We start from the raw sequence: 22,262 nt of genomic DNA, 5'->3' as shown, positions 1-22,262 counted from the left end.
CGGAGAGTGTGTGACAGATACTGCGCCTTTCCTCCAGAAGTCTCATCTTGTCTAGCGTTCCTGCCATCTGTAATCCCACACTTGAACGCGCTCCAAGGAACGCCACGTGACAGGATCGATGGCGCACCATCCAAACGCACACTTGTCGGAGAAAGTGACAGATACTGCGCTTTCCTCTAGAAGTCTCATTTTGTCCAGCGTTAATGTCATCTGCAATCCCACACTTGAACGCGCTCCAAGGAACGCCACGTGACAGGATCGATGGCGCACCATCCAAACGCACACTTGTCGGAGAAAGTGACAGATACTGCGCTTTCCTCTAGAAGTCTCATTTTGTCCAGCGTTAATGTCATCTGCAATCCCACACTTGAACGCGCGCCAAAGAACGCCACGCGACAGGGGCGATGGCGTACCATCCAAAGGCACACTTGTCGGAGAAAGTGTGACAGATACTGCGCCTTTCCTCTAGAAGTCTCATTTTGTCCAGCGTTAATGTCATCTGCAATCCCACACTTGAACGCGCGCCAAAGAACGCCACGCGAAAGGGGCGATGGCGTACCATCCAAAGGCACACTTGTCGGAGAAAGTGTGACAGATACTCCGCCTTTCCTCCAGAAGTGTCATCTTGTCTTGCATTCTTGCCATCTGCAATCCCACACTTGAACGCGCTCCAAGGAACGCCACGTGACAGGAGCGATGGCGCACCATCCAAACGCACACTTGTCGGAGAAAGTGTGACAGATACTGCGCCTTTCCTCTAGAAGTCTCATTTTGTCCAGCGTTAATGTCATCTGCAATACCACACTTGAACGCGCGCCAAAGAACGCCACGCGACAGGGGCGATGGCGTACCATCCAAAGGCGCACTTGTCGGAGAAAGTGTGACAGATACTGCGCCCTTCATCAGAATGCTCATCTTGTCTAGCGTTCCTGCCATCTGCAATCCCACACTTGAACGCGCGCCAAGGAACACCACGCGACAGAGTGCGATGGCGTACTACTCAATCATTCGTGCCATCTGCAATTCCACACTTGAACGCGCTCCAAGGAACGCCACGTAACAGGAGCTATGGTGCACCATCCAAACGCATACTTGTCGGAGAAAGTGTGACAGATACTGCGCCTTTCATCAGAATGCTCATCTTGTCTAGCGTTCCTGCCATCTGCAATCCCACACTTGAACGCGCGCCAAGGAACACCACGCGACAGAGTGCGATGGCGTACTACTCAATCGCACACTTGTTGGAGAGTGTGTGTGTGACAGACAATGCGCCTTTGCTCCAGAAGTGTCATCTTGTCTTGCATTCCTGCCATCTGCAATCCCACACTTGAACGCGCTCCAAGGAACGCCACGTGACAGGAGCGATGGCGCACCATCCAAACGCACACTTGTCGGAGAAAGTGTGGCAGATACAGCGCCTTTCCTCTAGATGTCTCATTTTGTCCAGCGTTAATGTCATCTGCAATCCCACACTTGAACGCGCGCCAAAGAACGCCACGCGACAGGGGCGATGGCGTACCATCCAAAGGCACACTTGTCGGAGAGTGTGAGACAGATACTACGCCTTTCCTCCATAAGTCTCATCTTGTCTAGCGTTCCTGCCATCTGCAATCCCACACTTGAACGTGCTCCAAGGAACGCCACGCGACAGGGGCGATGGCGTACCATCCAAAGGCACACTTGTCGGAGAGTGTGAGACAGATACTACGCCTTTCCTCCATAAGTCTCATCTTGTCTAGCGTTCCTGCCATCTGCAATCCCACACTTGAACGTGCTCCAAGGAACGCCACGTGACAGGAGCGATGGCGCACCATCCAAACGCACACTTGTCGGAGAAAGTGACAGATACTGCGCCTTTCCTCTAGAAGTCTCATTTTGTCCAGCGTTAATGTCATCTGCAATCCCACACTTGAACGCGCGCCAAAGAACGCCACGCGACAGGGGCGTTGGCGTACTATCCAAAGGCACACTTGTCGGAGAAAGTGTGACAGATACTGCGCCTTTCCTCCAGAAGTGTCACTTGTCTTGCATTCCTGCCGTCTGCAATCCCACACTTGAATGCGCTCCAAGGAACGCCACGTGACAGGAGCGATGGAGCATCATCCAAACGCACACTTGTCGGAGAAAGTGTGACAGATACTGCGCCTTTCCTCTAGAAGTCTCATTTTGTCCAGCGTTAATGTCATCTGCAATCCCACACTTGAACGCGCGCCAAGGAACGCCACGCGACAGGGGCGATGGCGTACCATCCAAAGGCACACTTGTCGGAGAAAGTGTGACAGATACTGCGCCTTTCCTCCAGAAGTCTCATCTTGTCTTGCATTCCTGCCATCTGCAATCCCACACTTGAACGCGCTCCAAGGAACGCCACGTGACAGGAGCGATGGCGCACCATCCAAACGCACACTTGTCGGAGAAAGTGTGACCGATACTGCGCCTTTCCTCTAGAAGTCTCATTTTGTCCAGCGTTAATGTCATCTGCAATCCCACACTTGAACGCGCGCCAAAGAACGCCACGCGACAGGGGCGATGGCGTACCATCCAAAGGCACACTTGTCGGAGAAAGTGTGACAGATACTGCGCCTTTCCTCCAGAAGTCTCATCTTGTCTAGCGTTCCTGCCATCTGCAATCCCACACTTAACGCGCGCCAAGGAATACCACGCGATAGCCGCCTCAGAAGCGGGACACATATTGTCCACGACAGTATGGGTCATTAAAGGCTGTCGCCTTAATAATGAAGACTAACAGTATTCAACTCTTAAGCAAAAATCTCAGCCGCGTGCTTTCCCCTTGCGCCATTCAAGAAGCTGTGAATCTCGCGACCATGAAGATAGCTCAAGTAGCTTCTAGCTAACGTACGCATTCACGTAACAATTCACATTTCAGAGATTTGAGAGATTTTTTTGTGGTGGGAGCCAAACCTTACATTGCTACGCGGGAAACGTAATCGCAAACTTAATATCTAAAGACTGCTACATTCGGAAATTAGTATTGGATGCCTCAGCAACAAAGGTATTTCACGCGGCCACACTATCACAACTCATGCGTCATGTATATAATAACAAATTGTGGTGCTCCTTCAATACGTGTTTTCCATTGAACAAACCATCAGCGGGGACACAAATTCACTGCGAATTATCGGAGGTCTCTAAGACAGAGTTTCCGAATATTAGTTCCTCGCACAACTATATATATAAAAAAAGCAATTCTGCTATGTAGTGATCGCATTCTCCAAGTCTGCCCTATATGAAACTTCAAAGTCGGCGATACAGTGAAGTAAATGAACGAAAACGATACAAAAGGGTAGCGGAACTCGCTCAAGAATTAAAAGTAGGATTGTGTTTGCCACATTTTTGTATTTTATCTCTGCTATTATTTCGGAGCGGACATCTAGAATGGCCCCATGTAGAAAAGTCAAAGGTTGCTGCATGTTTTGCAGTTTCACAAAACTGAGGCACATGAAGGAACGACCATCCTTCATATGTAATCTAAACAGTTATTTCCTGTTTTCGCAAAGCTGGTAGAAGGGCAAAGATCCAGAAATTGAAAGTATGGAAACATAGAAGAAGAGAATAATAAATGCGGAGAACGGCCTGGTTTACTTGGCACCAGAGACAGGAGCCATCACTCAACATAAAAATAAACAAAAGAAATGCAACTCATTGGCTTGATCATTTTAATCCATTATCTCTTTGGAATAACATTATTATGCTACTAATTTTAAATATATTGACAGCATACATAAAGACACAAACTACTGCGCTTCCCTTGGCTTGCGAACAGTTAGCTTCCTGACTTTACAAATGGAAATGGCGAACTTGAAATATAAAGGAGCAGAAAAGTGAACGTAAAAATCTTCAGCAGCCTCTAAGCAGTATTTTGATGAAAGATAGGTGGTAACACGCCATCAATAATTGAAAAGTGTTAAACGGATGCATATAAAAGACGCTCCACAGAAATATTTTTATAGTTTGCAAATACTTTTGGGTAAAAAGAACTTTTGTTGATTTTGTTTCATTTATTTCATCGATACTGCCAGCCTTCAAGGAAGGCGCTAGGCCGGAGGGGGCGATACAGTGAAGTAAATGAACGAAAAGGATACAAAAAAATATTGTGCTGATAACGCTGTCCACGGGGCAACTCGCTCCAGAATTAAAAGGGTGATTGTCTTTGCCACCTTTCTGTATTTATCTCCGCTTTGATTTCGGAGCGGACATCTAGTATAGCCCCATGTAGAAAAGTCAAAGGTTGCTGCATGTTTTACAACGTGTCAGCCAACTGGCGCAGCCTTAGAACAATCAGAGACGATGCTGATATTGCAGCCGAGATACAAACAGAGCGCAACAACCGCGCAGTAACGAAGGTGTTGCAGCTGCCACCTTTGAAAGCATTTTAGGCAAGCCGTCGCCAGTAAAGTGCTGTCAGACAAATAAAGAAAATAAAAAAAAGGCAAGCAAAAAATTTAAATTCCGGGAACTCAAAGAACAATTTAGAAGAACGTTTCTTCTTGCTTGATATTCGGAACTCGTATTTTCCGTCACCGTGTTTCGCAACCAAGCAGCCCTCCCGGGAGAAGCTGTCGGAAGTACTCGTTCGCAAGCGCTACTGGCGTTTGCTCTTTTGGTTCGTGATGTAAATTTCCGAATGGAGCTATATAGGCTCATAGGTACTTGTATTAAATAACTAAATAACTAAAGCAAACAAATCAATGTCTTTAGAATCTTTTCTTTTTTTATTTGTAAACAGAGCCGAGCGAGCTTAATTTAAAGGCCGAAAATAGCTTAGGTAACTCATGCCATAAAATGATCTCGATATTCTAGTACCGACAACATTTCGTATCTGAAGTCAATGGCTGGCGTTGCCATATAATTGAAGGGGTTCGGCAAGCAAACCGACAACTTCGTATTTTTGAGAACTCTGCTGCGCCTCGATACGAAGTAAAAGAAGCGACGAATGTGTCATAGTTTACAATAGTGCATAATGCGTTTTTACACGGAGCAGTTTTGAGTTCAATCCATTTAATTTCTTTAGCGTTTTTTTCTCTTCTGCGCCCTTTTGGGAAGCTTTGTAAAATTAGTTACGTTATTTCAGTGCTGCCAAGAGCACCAGCACCCTTCGTAACTAATTTAATATTTCTCTGTTTAAATTTGATGCGAACCGTCACGTTCAAAATGCCAATAAGAGGCCGGCTCTTTTTCAGGTTGAGTCCTGAACAGAGACCATACTTCAGTTTATACAATAGTTATTATATGCTCTGTTCGGTGTTGTGAATCATACCGAAAATAAACAATATAATTAGGCACTGAATAGCTTGTACTGAAGTTTTTTTTTTTTTTTTAACTTTCCAAATCAAAACATATATCTCTGTTATCGCCGGCAACATGGCAATCTGATTATTGAAAAATAAAAACCATTCTGGTAGCTTTTGTTTTTCGGGGCTAAAGAAGCTGAGGTGCTTTCTGAAAGTTACGTTTTCGCTCCCTCTGATTGGAGGCTTATTTAGAAACCATGCCCAGTGTAGACGGGAGCCGACGAAGCTTGGTAGTGCAATAAGGTGGCATGATTTTGCATGAAATGTCTATGAATAGAATTTGAATGGTGACAGACGCCTGCAGAGACGGAGAAATGTTTATGTGGTAGTATTAGTTTCTTGCATTAAACATGGCTTGAGCTCTTCACATCTGCCCATGCGCAGGGCCAGATGATAATATTTCAGTGGATCCCGCAACACTGAAGGATTGACAGAAAGGAACAGGCAGATGCTGAACAAAACACGTCCACTGCAGTGGCCTCCAAACAGTTACGCCTTTTTTAAGAGCGGGTTCCACGTGTCTTCTTTCAAGCTGTATGAGGATGGTGACAGCAGCTTTCTGGCCAAAGCCAGGCACCCTAAACATCCGTCTCAGAAGACTAGATCAGACACTGTCATTTTCTGTTACGCGTGGATTTCCGCGCCATCATACATGTTTGATCAATATACTGTGTTTAAACGTGGCTTTCGCGTGTAAGTGCTTGCACTTCATTTAGCTGGCGGACTCCCTGCGATGCTCAACATATGGCATTACGGATAATGTGCAGCATATGTTAGTGGTGTGTCCAGTGTATGAGGGCGAAAGGATATCACTAGATGCTTTCTTGAAGCGTTTGGACAGCATGCTGCCAGCCTCGGAGTATTTCCTACTGTGCGCTTGGCCGGGCAAGTGGAAAGCTTTGCAGGCAAGGGGGGTTTTGGGGGATTTCTTGAACGTCGCGGGACTAGGTACGACAAATACCTCTGCCTGTGTATTTGTTTCATACCTGGTCATATCACATAGTCCAGAATCACGACCCTCTTTCTTATCCTTTTCCCTTTATGTGGCGCAGAGTAGCAGGCCAGGTGCTGTATTTTCCAGCCAACCTCTGCCTTTCCATTCAATAAACACATCTCTTACTGCTGCCGATTATGAAATTACCTGTTAATTTCTTAGAAACTCACTAGCGCATTTATTTTTTTTTCGTATATATAATTTTTTAAACAATTTGCTTGACGCAGTAAGTATTTAAGTAATTCACGTAATCGTCACTTACGTTAATTACTGATACAAATTCCAAGCATTTAGTTGCTGCAAGTAATTAATTATTTAGTTAAATAATTCACCAGTCACTTTTACGAAATAATTCAGTCAGTAATTGCTTATTGTCCTAAATGATGGAACTACTCATCAATATTTAGGTAACCAACTATGTCAAGTAAATCGTTTTATTAATCAGGTGAACAATTAGGTGACAACCAATTATTCCTACTAGTTATATAATTACGTATTCAGCTATTGATATAATTACCTGTGTAATGACTTAGAGAGTTCGAGCCGGCACGCTTTGATGACCGGCTCTGTCCACGCACTGCCAGTGGTGCGACAAGGAATGCTGTGGCATTAAAAACGAGTGAATCTTTTCCGACGTGATAAAAGCTTTCTAGAGAATGGTGCGAAGCAGTGTTATGACCTGCACTTCGGGTTATAAGCCATAGCGTTACTCTTACCCCATACGCGCTCTCCTTCTATTGTCTGCAGCGTTGACAACCAACCGGCAAGTCAGGCTGCTCGTAAAGCACCTACGATAACAAGTTGAACAGCCCAGTCTTTTCCACCTTCCGCCATTTATTACAGATCGCTGTACCTCGGGTGTTACACTGCCGTAATTAGGTCATTTTTCTCGGAGCTCCTGAAACGGTTCCAGCAAAACATATCGATTTGCGATCCGCCTCTGAAGATTAACCTCTCCACTTAGTACCGATGGTATTTGGTTTTTTACAGCCCTATGGTGGCATCGCAGTTTCCAATAGGAACAGATCAGTTCATTTAGAAAGAAAATATCTCACTATTGCTCATAAAAGTAAAGATTCGCAGCGCTTTTATGAGTAATGCACTAACTAGCCCAGCAATTAATTTTATTTGACTACATCTCCTCAATGCGTTGTACTGCAAGCGTCATTCCCTTATTTGATGCATCTGTGATAAATAAAATATTTATTTCAAATACGGTAACTCTTAGATTCAGTTCCTAGTGGGATTTTTTATTGCCCCACGATATGTTTCTTTTATATGCGGTCCATTTCTTTATAAATAAGCTTGCACATTTGCGTTTTCTGAATTCTTTTAAACTGACGCGCGCCAAAGTGTATGGTATACTGACGGCTCGCTTAATTAGTCTGTCTGGTGCTGTCTAAATAACTATGTGTCCTGGGGCAAGCGATTTCTGATATTTCCCAATTTTTGTTAGGAATGTGCTGATGGAAAGATGACCATCTACCATGCCGCCAGATACAACAATCTTGACCTTTCTTAAAAGTCTATACAAGCAAACAGACGTTTCACCAATGTCTGAAGCCAATTGGTGCGAATGTCTGGTCTTCTCGCCAGCTCATTTTAGTGGTTGATCGGAAATTAGGAGAGATGGCCCATTAAAAACTGCCGGGGTAAAGTCACTGGAACTGGAAAAGTATACCGCACCCGTTTTCTCTCCGCCGCCGCGCCAAGCCGCGCCTCTAACTGCTTCCCCGCAGTCACGTGGTCACGCGCCGCCATAAATGTTCCGTCAGCTTCAGGGGCGCCAGTGCTGCAGTAGGAAAATGCCTTGCGCCGTTTGCTCGAGAACGTGTTCTCTCGTTCTCAGCGTTTTTGCAAAATCATAAAGAGTAACTGCAATTCTATAAGTATGTCCAGCTGCTTCGCTTTAGTGTTCACCAATCTCAAGGAATCTGAGAAGGCCTTTGTTACTATTCCGAGCAGTGTGAATGGCAGGGAGCAACACAACTTTCTGTGGGTCAAGGGTTTGCATATACATTGTGCTTCATAGCCCTCTGCATGTGAAAAAAAAAAGAATTAATGATGTAAGGCGAGTGTGATATATATTTAAGGGAGCTTTGCGTGTCGTAATCATTGAACATAATCCATGCCTCATCTCAAAATATAACATTCGGTAGAGACGTGTCTTCATGGGAAAACGCAGTTATAAAAAGAACAATGACAAGGCAATTTTGAAAATAATATCGGACATTTGAACACATGGTGTTGTGCTTTCTCGTGGTTGAACTGCGGCGTTGGTCACTGTTTTGTGAAACTTTATTCTATTTCGCAAACGTCTTTGTTTTCTCCATGCACGACGCCGCTGAGCTCTGGACGGGATTATTTCTTCGAATTATATGGAATTAAACAACACACTGCGTCTCACCTTTTGAATAGTGATGCCCAGGAATGGCAATGACTCACGCGAAGGTGGACGCGGATTTGTGTTTGCACCCTTTTTCCCGAAAGCTAATTACCATTCTGACCCTTGTTTATTGTTGTATCTCTTTCTTACCTTCTGCTCGCTGGCCGCGTGATGCTTTTTAGTTGGCTTGGGTTCAGCGTTTCATTCCATAATGCAGTCCTAATTCATAAGCAGGTTGGATATGAGCTGGAATGGCAAAATGATTACTAAATCTGCAGTATCCTTTGCTGCGCTGTGTGCTGCTTGTCCCTTCTCTCAGAACGTACATGGTCAGCATTTCAGCTGTTCTTTATTATTGTATCTCTTTTTTACCTGCTGTTCGCTGGCCACGTGACATACGCTTTTCGAGTTGGCTTGCATTTAGCGTACTTTTCAACTTTTATATCCACTCACCCCCTTCCCCCAGTGCAGGGTAGCAAACCGGTTGCTTTTACGGGTTAACCTCCCTGCCTTTCCTCATCTTCCTCCTCCTCCTTTAGCTTCGTTTCATAATGCAGACAAAATCTAACTATCCAGCTTGCCGAATGTATATCTTGCCATGCTAAAGGAGCTCGGAGCCAAAAAAACGTGACTCTAAGAGCGTCACAATGCGCGCAGCTTCAGCAAAAATAACGTGAGATTAACTTGCGGAATTTCTAGAATGTTAATTTCATTTTTATATGGCTGACTTATTTCTGCTTTTCACACAACATACACAAATCTTACGTGCCTAAAAAGTGAGCATTTGCTCGATATTCTCTTTTTTAGCCTCTCTAAGCTGCAATCGAGTACCTAAATGAAGGAAACGGGAGCCTATGAAATATGTGGTATATCAACATTTGCTATGATCTCCCCAGCCGCGTCCATCACTTTTAAGACGGTAATGTAATCATCAAATGACTCGCGGACTTGACGATACCAAAATACAATCGATTCTTTTTAAAAGCCACAGCGCCCAAATTGATTAGGTGTACGCTAAGCTTTGGTTCATGTATGTTTCCCAACCCGGGATAATTTCCTTACCTGATCAGATAATATTTTCATTCATAAAATGTATATACAGTTGATGAATTTATCTGCTGCTTTCGTTACACTCTGTTATTTCCCAACCCGTTTTATTCGCACAGAAGGCGAATTTTGTATTTTACTTATTTCCTTACAATCCAAGCATGGCTTATTAAACCTGCGGCCCGGAAGTTTGAAGAATTGCGCCCATCAAGAGCCGCCCTAAGGTTCTGAAGCTGCGAAAAACATGCGTAGCCATGGGCGCGTCGGCTGAGCTGAAACAAATATGGCGGCCGCGGCGGCGCCGCTCCGGCGGTTGCGGTAGTTTCCCTGTTCCAGTGACTTTATTCCGAGGGTAATTTTCGAACCCAAATTCAAAATCGACATTTTTAAATCTCCAGAATAATTCTGACGGCATCACATGAGGGATAAATCTTTAATGGATCATCTCGGAAACGACATCATGACGCGTTTTAGAACTCCCAGGCCGGTTCTTTATGTCTTCATAATCAAGGTTCATGAATGGGATAAGAATGCGGTCAAAAATGCAACGGTTGACGTAAATAAGGCTAGAAAAAATGTTTCATTTTCATCAAACCGAATCTGCCTAAGGCTGTCAAGAAGAAAAAGCGGAATAACGACAGGCGGACTTACCGTAACCCAAAACCGCTGAACGTTTGGGCTCTGTCCTCTTTCCAAACATGTTTCGAACCTTCGACTAGCATGTTCGATGTTCACTCACTCCGAGGCAAGTGATGAAGAATATATGATTCTCGGCACTGATACTTCATCAGATTTCACATTGCTTATGTGCGTGGTACGAATCTCTAGGCACTGGTATTCCTAAATTTACTGCTTGTTCTATTTTGGTACGAAGAACCAGCTGTGCAGTTTGTTCTCAAAACGTTGTGTCGCTAGAAGACGAAAGTTCTTCAAATGCTAAAGCTGTACTTAGCATACCCTCCAGAAGCTGTACTTAGCATGCCAGAAGGTGTTGGCAGCATGATCGCGCTAGCTTTGCGTAATCAGTCTAAACAACCACTGCGTGCTATTATGTAAGGCACCTTGTAATCTTCAGTGAAAACATAAATAAGAATAGTGCAAGAAGTCATCATAGGAGTTCTGCGCGGCGTCGCGAAGTCGGGGCGGAATGCACGCCTAGATGCGCGCTAGTCGGATTGCCGGGTCACCGCCCATCGATTGCCGCTGGCGACATTAGGAGACACCATTCCCGAAAAAGTAGCGCGCCTATTCGTACCCTCTTTCCCGACGGCATTCCCTCTGCCCACAACGCGCCATCCCCACACTCATGTTCCCGCATCCCTCCTGACTCCTGCGTGATGGGCGCCTACAGGATGGCTGGCATTTGCTGCGCCGTTTCTTGCTGACGCCTATTTTCGCCGCTCATCCACCGCTTATTGCGTCTCATCGTCGCGGATGCCTCAGGCCTCCTTTCATTGTCATGACAGTTTTTTTTTTCGTGCTTTCATACTCAGGCACAACCCAGGTCTCTACAGCCAGCATTCCCCGGCCACGCGTTTGCTTGATCTTTTCTGAGTTTGTCACTTCTTCCGCTAGTCGTTTCATTTTTCGTGGCCGCCTCTTCTAGTGCAAACGTATGAATGCATTCTGAAGGAGTAATGAGAAATCACTCGATTTCTTTTGTTCAGGCGCAGTCTTCCGGGAAATCGGATCTTACAAGCTACTTATGGTGACGGATAAGGGATCTGCATTATTTTTTGCATCTCGTCTTGCATCAGTCCGAGTAAAGGAGTAATTCTTTTCTCGTTCTCTTTCACTGCGTGTTCTTGTCCAGGGTTCAAACGGTGGAAACAGCAGCCCGCACGACTGCTGACAGAGACTGTGCATGTGAAGAGACCATGCCAGTGAATGCGTTTGCGATCTATTCTAATAACTTTGAGCAATTACAGAGAACTGAACTAATTAGCCTATACTCGCTGCAAGCGCGGCGGGAGAGATTCCTTCAAAGCTAGAAACAAGAATTGGATTTTTGAGGTTTTACCATGCTGATACAGAGAAAATCAAATCGTCATGGATTTCAAGCTTATCCTTCAGCAGAGAGTAGAACTCTTTGAGCTAGTTGGTACATTTTGACTCAACAGGCCCTGGTCTCGTGTGCCTTTTTTGTCCTCGTCCTTTGCGCTGTATTGTTTTTGAGTCAGCTGATAGCCCGACTATATCACATTTAAAATTGCAGGTTTTTAACCAATATTCGCCGTATTTTCATGAATGCCATACCCATTCGTCATCAATGAAAATGATTATATCGCATTTCAGATTGCTAGCTTTTACCGAGTATGCGCCGTCTTTTTGTGGATTTTAAGTCCATCCGTCAGTGCAGGACATGACTACTTCGCATTTGAGATTCTGTGCGCCGTCTTTTGTACGCGTACCGCATGTTTTAGTTCTAACTTTGTACTAAGCTGAATTATGCGCCTTCGTTGTTCATTCGTTGTATATATATATGTATATATATATATATATATATATATATATATATATATATATATATATATATATATATATATATATATTGCTCTACTGGAACACAGAGAAACCACGGAATGGCATGCCATATTCCTGTTTATTGATCACACGCTAGTGTTCTCTTTCTATTCATTTTAGTCACACTGGAGAGATACCAGCTTCCTCATGTTGTGCTCATCTTATTTGTTTTATATACTAGAATGTCTGCCCACAAGCTCTTTGAGCTAGTTGGTACATTTTGACTCAACAGGCGCTGGTCTCGTGTGCCTTTTTTGTCCTCGTCCTTTGCGCTGTATTGTTTTTGAGTCAGCTGATAGCCCGACTATATCACATTTAAAATTGCAGGTTTTTAACCAATATTCGCCGTATTTTCATGAATGCCATACCCATTCGTCATCAATGAAAATGATTATATTGCATTTCAGATTGCTAGCTTTTACCGAGTATGCGCCGTCTTTTTGTGGATTTTAAGTCCATCCGTCAGTGCAGGACATGACTACTTCGCATTTGAGATTCTGTGCGCCGTCTTTTGTACGCGTACCGCATGTTTTAGTTCTAACTTTGTACTAAGCTGAATTATGCGCCTTCGTTGTTCATTCGTTGTATATATATATATATATATTGCTCTACTGGAACACAGAGAAACCACGGAATGGCATGCCATATTCCTGTTTATTGATCACACGCTAGTGTTCTCTTTCTATTCATTTTAGTCACACTGGAGAGATACCAGCTTCCTCATGTTGTGCTCATCTTATTTGTTTTATATACTAGAATGTCTGCCCACAAGAAGAATAATTTGAAAATATAATTGCAGCCATCGTTGGAGGCTTACAAGTTTTCCACTTATTAACGTTGCACAGAACAAAACGTATCAGTGTTAATTATTTAGCATACAATTTTGTTCTGTAATGAGATGGACAAGTTACGTGGTTTTCTTTCTCTTTTCTCTCCAAACGCTTTTTCCTTCCTTGTGTTAAAATGCGAAGGGTGCATCGAATTGGCGTACTAAACCAAGCAATGCCAGATAAAACATAGCGGTGTCGGTTCAGCCCAAATTACGCCCAATTTTTATCTGTCGGGGGCTTCACGAATAACTTCTTTACTGGACAATTGCTTGAGAACAGGTGTACGAGTATTTATAGCAAAGGTTGAATAACGTTGCAAAAATAACGGCAGAATACCGAAAATGCAAAGACGAAATGCAATGCTGTTGAGATTCACCAAAAATGACTTCCCGCTCGGGACGGAGTTTATGACTGAAGACTAATGCATGAAATTTTCAGGCTCTTAGTAGGTATATGCTGCAAATTCATTTTTCAAGCATTTAATGTAAGTTAATGTATGCCAAGATAAACTTATTGCCTCATATCTGGAGCATTTACTATAAGAATTAGCCATCGACAAGTTAAAGGTTAGATTTTAGCCACAGGTGTTTCCTGAGCTGCAACAAATTTTCGATAGACTCAGGTCTTGCTTTATGGTTTTTATCAAACACAAACACGGCTCCTTGTGCAACTAATGATCTCGTTAACAGCATTTTGTTATCCTTTTTTAACTTAAGCGGCATATGTCGATCTTTAGACTGCCGAAGAATATCGAGGCTTAGATCATTGTGCAAAGCTCGTCAAGTTAGAGCTCCTGCAAGAACTAAATAGGCGTAGATTCCCATCTCGTTTCTTTTATTTTCTCTTTTCCTTAGAAGAGCCTGAAAATATATGCGGTACTCAAAAAGAAAGATGTGAATGGGGTTAAAAGCTGCGATGTCGTCACCTATTGTGTAAGCTCATCAAAAAGTCATAATCACAGCGCAGTCGTAGACAGCGTGTCGAAACTAGCTGGAACCGCAGTTAATTGTGTGCCGACGCGTTGTAATTTCGTTCGTACTGCTTAGGAGCGGCAGTGTGTGGTAGTTGGACTAATTCGTCTCAACTAAAAGGAGGAGGTTTATTTTAGGCAGGCCGATGTCAGATAAAACTTTGGGGAACGCTCTTTGAGTACTCGACATCTGATGCTGGCTCGCGTTTTGGTGTCGACGGCTATCTAATTCGAACAAAAAATGAGTCATCATGGCACCATTTAATCAAGATAATGTACAGATTTTTTACAAAGCTACTGACCTACCATATAGGCTCCCACCAGAGTTACCATAGAGTTAGTTACTGCAGATTGTACAGTAACTATAACATCTAGCAATACGAATGTTGATATAAAATTGCTAATATCTAATTACAAACGGTGCATATACCTCGACTTGTGAGTAAGATGTCCGCTGTGAAAGGAAAATAAAGTTCATATATAACTTGCACGCAAATGGTATATTTAGGTTTTTCTAGACTTTTTCTTTTCTAAAACTGAGCATTGCATCAAGCAGTACCAAAAGCAGCGTTTCGATTAATATTGCCGAGAAATACAGCAGAGGCCAAAAAAGCTGCTAGAACCAAAAGTGTTATCCATATTTTCAAAAAAGTAAGATAAAGCATACAACGTCGAAAAATAAATTATTGCTAAAATGCAGCTACCCCAATAATGATATATACGGACCTCTCACTTCTTAACATCAAATTAACAGAGCAATTACTCATTTTCATCCACCCGAGATCAGCTATGCGGCTACAAAAAAACGGAAACAGAACACCTTTTACAGAATATTTTTAGTTAAAGAAAAATTCCTACTGGTCCCGATTTTGAACCAAGGCCGGAATGATTTTTTAACTACGAAGGTTCTGTGCGAGCTATACAGCTTTCCTTTGTAGCCGCAAGGCTACGCTTAAAAATTAGGTTGCGATTCATGATCGATATTTTCATGATCGATTCACTCTCACCTTGCCGTATGCGAGCCTCACCGCTAGCTAAATTGGTCGAGCGACTGTCCTGGTAAAGTGACGGGTTCCAAGGTTCGAGTTGCAAAGCACGACGAAATTTTGATAGTTATATTTGCAATTTACGACGGTTGTGCCCCTCGGCAATAAGAATGAACTAGCTGGCTGGCAATTTTGCCCACTATTAGGGTTGGCGGCTTCCTTTTTTGGATCCAATCTCAAGCATGACACAAAGGCAGAAATGGCACGAATAAGTCTACGCAATTAAAAATCAATTTCAGGGTACCATCATCTTATCTGGAGTCAATATTACCCAGTTTTCAGTCCTTCATCTACATTTCCTTCCTCTGCTTTCCGCTTTGTTCTATATGAGGTTTTACCGATCGTCGTCACTCATCCGAACTGGATATAACGCGTTCGAAATTGAAACTTCCCTCATGCGCAAACAACAATCAAGTGCTGCATCGTCACATTTCTGCCGACGTGCCTGGCAGTGTTGGCCATTTGGTTTCGGCATTGCTATTTTTATCAATTGGAAGGGCTGTCAGCAGTTAGCAATAACTGCCGTGCCCAAGTCTGTACTTTGAACCTAGGCTGGGGGTGCTTTCTTGTTTCAGGGCAACACTGTCCTGACACAAGTGTGCTATATATAAGGGTATATAAACATTATCACAGCCGTATAGTCCCGGATGTAACCAGGTTTAGGTTTGCACTTTAGCTGCTTCCCCTAGCGCCATGCCTCTAAGATTTCTTTCGCCCTCTCTTCTATTTTCCTCTTCGCTTTCTTCGAGTACAAAGCCCTGCCATTTCTGTCGCACAACCCAAGAGTGAGACATTAGCAGGAATCATGTGAAGTCAACTCACGGAAAGTGTTTTGCTATGACGTAGTTGCGGTTGCCAGCAAGCGTTGCGGTGTGCCAGCAACGGTCGCAAGAGTCTCCTTTTAAAGAGCAAGCACAAGTGATCCCAGAAGAAATAGCAGCTTTTGAAGCTCACCAGAAATGTGCCTCTTGCTGCAACTTTCTCTCCTGTTGTTTGGCAGTTCGTTTTCCTAAAATAACGGTAATATCTCTTAAGAAACATATAAACGCCTACCTTTTTAGTAAGGTTGTCATAATACAGGCGCGCTGTCTTGTATTTGTACTGCTCTGCAAAACAAAAACTATTATAGTACCTTCATGGCAGTTTAAAACATTGTACACTTACGTGGCCTCACTACTAGTAGTAGCACTAGTAAAGATTTTTCTTTCGGAAGAATTAACGCATATGGGCTGGAAGAGAAGTAGATACGGAGCGGCTGTTGTCCGTCTTCCTTAGTCCAGGAGCGGTTGAGCTCTAACACTGCATCGACCATCGTCATCAGCATGATCTGATCTGGAGCCGGTCAGCAGGGCCTTCCACTTATTGTATCTGTTATCTTCCATAATAATGAATCATTTCGCAATCCCAAGCAACCGGTTGAGCTGCGGCATACCCCGATATGACAACAACCTTTTCGGATATCTAGTTGACCGAATATTAAGATGTACGACTTTGCCTGGACGTCTGTCTGTCGTCGCCTGCTCTCAATGAGACTGTCCACTGGATCCGAGTACATTTGACGCGCTCCTTACAAGCTCTTCTTTGCCTACGCGTGAGATTTTCACGTGCAGAAAGGTTCGACTGGTAAACCCCCGTCAGGTTCTTCAACCTTCGATCAACGAATGGTTACAGTGACCTTACCCTCAACCGCACTACCTGGGATCAAAGTAAAGGCGTGTTGAATGTTTACAACTGTCCAGAGGATCCTTGAGGTTTTGCAGCTGATTCTTCCGGCTTTGTAGGACCTTGTCACAGTTTAGGAATTCTCCATAATCAAATAACTCAGTCCCTACCGCTTGTCGTCTGTCAAAGCGAGAGCTACGGCCGTCTCTTCCGCTAGCTGTGTTGTCCATTGGGCATACGACGCACCGGCGACTGCTGTTCCTTTGGCGTTCGTTACTGCTGCTGGCCTCACGTTTTCTCCGTTCTGTACTTCGAAGCGTCTACATAGCGATTTATCTATCCCTTTTTGAGGTAAGTGCTGAACTTCAATGAGAGAGATAGAGAGTAATTTAATGAGAACAAAGGTGGAGAGGTCGGCCGGCGGTAAAGAGATCCTGGCCTGCTACTTCACACTGGGGAAGAGAAAGTAAAAGAGAGGTAGGGTGTGAATTGTCGTGCTCGCCCAGGCAGGGGGGGGGGGGGGGGGCGCCGCCGCACCCACGCCGGAACGCTGCCCGAGAAAGCAGTCCAGACACCGCGCTCCACAGCGACGAAAATGACCCCCGTTTATTATCGCACTCCGCTTTTATACACTTGCGCCACAGATCCACTATCGCAGTCGCAGCTGCCAGCCAAGCCAAGCCAAGCCAAACCAAAACAGATGATAAAGCACATTACCCTTTTCAAGCACTATTAACTTTACATGCATACACTTCAAAATAACATTGAAACACACCCAAGAAAACAAGACAGAACACAGTCACTCCAAGCATCAGTCGTCCACGCCCAGCCTTATGGGTTTGCGAACAACTCTGCCAAATCTGGTCGTAGTTACAATCCTAGCTTGAGAATTGCCACCGTCAGTCTCCGTCTGAGTTAGAGGCACCAAAGCTTCCGGAGCTTCGTCAAATTGGTTGTCTACTCTAGTTACCAATCCGGCCCTGCTGGGCTGTTCCTGACTATCCGGAAACTCGTAGTTCCCGCTATCTACCCGGTCTTTTGGGAGACGGTTAAGCATTCTCCTGTTTCGACGGACTTCAACCCCGTTTTCCGTTTGAACACGGTATGAACGCGGCTGTGGTGTTGCTCCGAGCACTGTACCTTTGGTACGGAGATCAGTCACCCACACCACATCACCTGCTTCCAGCTTTGGGAAATTTTTAGACCGGTGACGTCGGTCGAAGTGGCGGCTTTGCTCCTTTCTGACTTTACGGTCCTTGGCTGCCGCTTCTTGCAGACAGCATTGTCCCGGATTGCGGTGCGAAGGCAGCATTGGGACTCTCGTCCTAAGCCTTCTACCCATCAGTATCTCCGCTGGGCTGACGTTCAAAACACCAGGCGTGGCCCTATAAGCCAGCAAGGCTAAGTAAGGGTCGTCCGATTTTAGAATGAGATTCTTAACCGTCTTTACCATACGTTCGACTTCCCCGTTTCCCTGGGGGTGCCTTGGACTCGAGGTGACATGACGGAAGCCATACAGTTTTGCAAATTTCTCGAACTCGGCACTGACAAATTGGGGACCATTGTCGGTCACCACACACTCGAGAATGCCATGTCTCGCAAAAATGCTTTTCATTCGGCTTATCACGGTAGCAGACTTTGTTGACGGAAGAATGGCGATCTCTGGGTATCGCGAAAGATAGTCTACTACGACAAGATATTGCCGCCTCTGAATTTGAAACAGATCGACCCCTACTCTCTCCCAAGGAAAAGAGAGCGTTGGCGATGCATCGCGCAAACGCTGCACTGTTTCACGAATGACGCTATCTCAGTGATAAGTCCCGGCCACCAGACAGAACCTTTAGCCACACTGCGGCATCGCGAGATGCCTTGGTGACCGTCATGCAGTTTGCTTAGCGCTTCCTTGCGAAGGGTCTGAGGAATGATAAGCCTCATACCTTTGAGCAGAAACCCGTTCACCAAAGTAATGCATGCACGTTCCTGCCAGTATGGCAGAAGATAACAGGGAACATTTTGTTTCCTGGGCCACCCTTTTTTGCACACTGTGCGCAAGCTTCGACACACTTCGTTCTTTGCTTGACCGTCTTTTACTCTTTTCAAGAAATCGTCGCCTGTTTCTAAACCCAGTCAACAAGCTTTCGATTAAGCGGTTACCTCTGAGACAGTTAAACAGCTTTCCATTTTCGTACGAGCTAACGGCGAACGTGAAAGAGTATCAGCAGTGGTTAGCGATTTGCCTGGTACATATAATACAGAAATACATATAATACAGATACAGATATAGTACATATAATACAGATCCGACTTCTGACACCATGTCGTGTTAGCCCAGGCGGGGGGGGGGGGGGGGGGGGGGGGGCGCCGCCGCACCCGCTCCGGAACGCTGCCCGAGAAAGCAGTCCAGACACCGCGCTCCACAGCGACGAAAATGACCCCCGTTTATTATCGCACTCCGCTTTTATACACTTGCGCCACAGATCCACTATCGCAGTCGCAGCTGCCGGCCAAGCCAAGCCAAACCAAAACAGAGGATAACAAGCACATCAATGAAGGCTGATGATGTCATAATACAGTGAGGTTTCACTTGTGGTAAGCATTATTTAGAAGACCATACATGCACTTAACCACACTCGTGAAACGCAATATGCTACACATGTCATGGACATACACCACTTGGTACTGAGCAAACACAGCCACAATTGCAAAGAACTTTGCACTCTCATATGCCAGCACAAACGAAGAGACACGCATACGCACACACGATGCACTTCACCAGAAAGCCTCAAAGTACCATATACACGTGTGGTACTCGCGCATTGGAGGAGACCATGTACACTCGTAGAACGCAACATGCCGAATATGTCTTGAACGCCCACCACTTGTAACTGAACGCACATGTCGGCACAAACACGGAAGCACGCACACGAGGCACTTTAGCAGAAAAAGCTCAAAGTGCACTGACACATGTTTCAGCACAAGCGCGTATATACGTGATGCTCGCTAACTTCACATCACACGCAAATGCTACAGGCGGGAATCTAGGCCTGTTTCACATAAAAAATCGAACAGGGCCTTCATCATGCAGAAGCTATTCATTTGTATCGCCCTGGCACCTAGAGCTTTTCCTAAGAGAGAGGGCGGCTGTACAAATGGTTGAGAGTATTTTCCAAGGCCCTCCTCGCATCACTATAGGTAGGGCACCTACAAATAGTACGAAAAATTGTCTCTGGAATGTTACAGTTCACGCAATTTGGACTTGCTTCAACTCCGATCTTATGGAGGTAGCTTTTGGTCTACGCAACTCCAAGCCGTAACCGATGGACCAGAGTTCCTTGCGTCGCAAAACTTTAGATGGTGCGTGAAGTCGTGAGCCTGCATCTAGCCGTCAGATGCGGTCCTGCTGATGGCTTGCATCGTCTCAGTGTAGATGCATAGCAGACTGCATTGAATGAGTCAGTAAGATTGCAGTGTCACTCCTTGAAAGAGAGGTGTATGTGGAAGGCTGGTCTTCATGAGCCAGCTTGGCTCCTCCAACAGCACTTTCATTCCCTACGATACCGCAATGGCTGGGGATCCATTGAAACTTGACGACGTGGCCACACTGAACGCCTCTGCAAGCAGAACAACAATTTGGCCGACTAGCTGCTCAATCCCAGTCGAAAAAAACTACAGAACTGTGTCAAAAATACGACAAAATATCCTGTAGTTCTGTTGTAACCATCAGACTTTCCGCAGTTCTGTAGTACTTTTCTGTAGTTCTGTAGTTTTTCTGTAGTATATTTCTGTTGTCTGTAGTTCTGTAGCACTTTTCTGTTGTAACTACAGAAATTTCTGATTTTACTACAGAATCTTCTGTTGTCACAACAGGTTTCCCGTCAAAAACCGCACAGAAATTCTGTCGTAACATCAGAGACTTTTCTGTAGTTTTTTCCGACTGGGATGTACTCGGTTTCATGTACAGTTACAGTTTCATGTACGTCTGTAGTGCAGGCTTCGATTCGCAGAATATTGTCCAGTTATTTGCGTTCTGCTGACCAATGTAACGGATGGCCTCACTTATGCCTGCCAATTCAGTTGCCGTTGATGATGCTTTATGCATGAGTTTAAAGCGTTGTCTGTACGCGCTTCCAGGCACTATAAACGCCGCTGTTGAAGAGGTGGTTGTCACTGAGCCGTCGACAAAAGCATGCATTGAGTCACTATGCAAAGGTGAGATATATGACAGTCCCAACTATTTTAGTCCGACTGTTGCGATGTGCGACTTTTTTGGCATACCTGGAATATGTTCATGCACGTTAGGTTTAGGAACTGCCCATAAAGGCACAGCCGAAATTTGGTGGGGCATGTAGTTTAAGTATTGCATTCCTTTGCGTCCTGATAGATTTCGAACAAGATGCATCTGGACGCATGCTACTGATGTTGGCCAAGGAGTGGTGATTATGCCTAGTTATGTGTCCAAAATGCCTAGTTGAAATGTCTGCCCCGCTCGTATTTATGTCCACGATGCCGGCTTTCCCGCCTTGCAGATTCTTTAACGCTATCATATTATTAAGCAGGCGCCAATATTTCATATCGTAATAAACATATCATCATGAAAAAACTACTTATTATCACGTCGTGATGATTGCAGTCCGGCAAGCAGACACAAAAAGCTGAACAAGTCGGCGTAAGAAACGAGCGTACTCATCCGACGTCGAAGAATAATTCCCCCTGCTCTCGACGCATTCAGTTTAAAGCTGATGAAGGACTTTCTGCATCAGGGACGGCAATCGTTCACGACAGTCTCGAGCTAACCGATTGTGCAAGGTCACAAGTATTCCACACAAAGCGGCAGCATTTCTCGTCAGGAACAAAATGTTAACTCTTTGTGCTCTCAGTTTCCAGCATCAAGAAATAAACTTGACAGCGTTTCGCGGCACTATCAACTTAGCAAAAGAGCTGCCAGTTGAAATACGCAAATGTTATGTTGTTTAGTTGGTTTCAGATGTTCAGATTAGCGTTGCACAGGGTTCATAATGGCATGTGTGTATACTTGCATACTACATTGAAATCGGTATCTTTCGTTCTAATTTCCAAAATTCGTTTTGGAAACAGAAAAATATAATTTCCAATTCGCAAAAGAACGACTCTGGCGCAGCACAAATCCGAAGAGAGGAATTCGGCCGGCTTCTTTGCTACCGTCGGTACAGCTACCGTTGTTGTAGGGCACTGCCAACATTACAGCTGACAATCCGAAGAAAAAAAAGTGAGAAAGTCATTTGCAGGAAGCATTCGTAAGACTGGCCAATAACGGTGATCTCTTTGTCTTCAGGCGCAAAGGCAGGCCGACTGCGAAGCCTTGAGGAGAGGATCTCCTGGAGGAGGCGCTCAACGACAAACTTGCGAAAGCTTATTAGTTACCACGCGTACTGCTTGGTTTACGCTTTTCCCATTGTTTGGGCTTGGATGGCGCAACTTGTGGCTACTTTCGGATTAGATTTGTTGTTTTTTTC

The sequence above is a fragment of the Amblyomma maculatum genome, chromosome 4 (genome assembly GCF_055883805.1).
Source record: "Amblyomma maculatum isolate TAMU_Amacu chromosome 4, ASM5588380v1, whole genome shotgun sequence".
NCBI lineage: Eukaryota > Metazoa > Arthropoda > Arachnida > Ixodida > Ixodidae > Amblyomma > Amblyomma maculatum.
The sequence above is the reverse complement of the archived record's forward strand: the minus strand, read 5'-3'. Positions refer to the sequence as shown.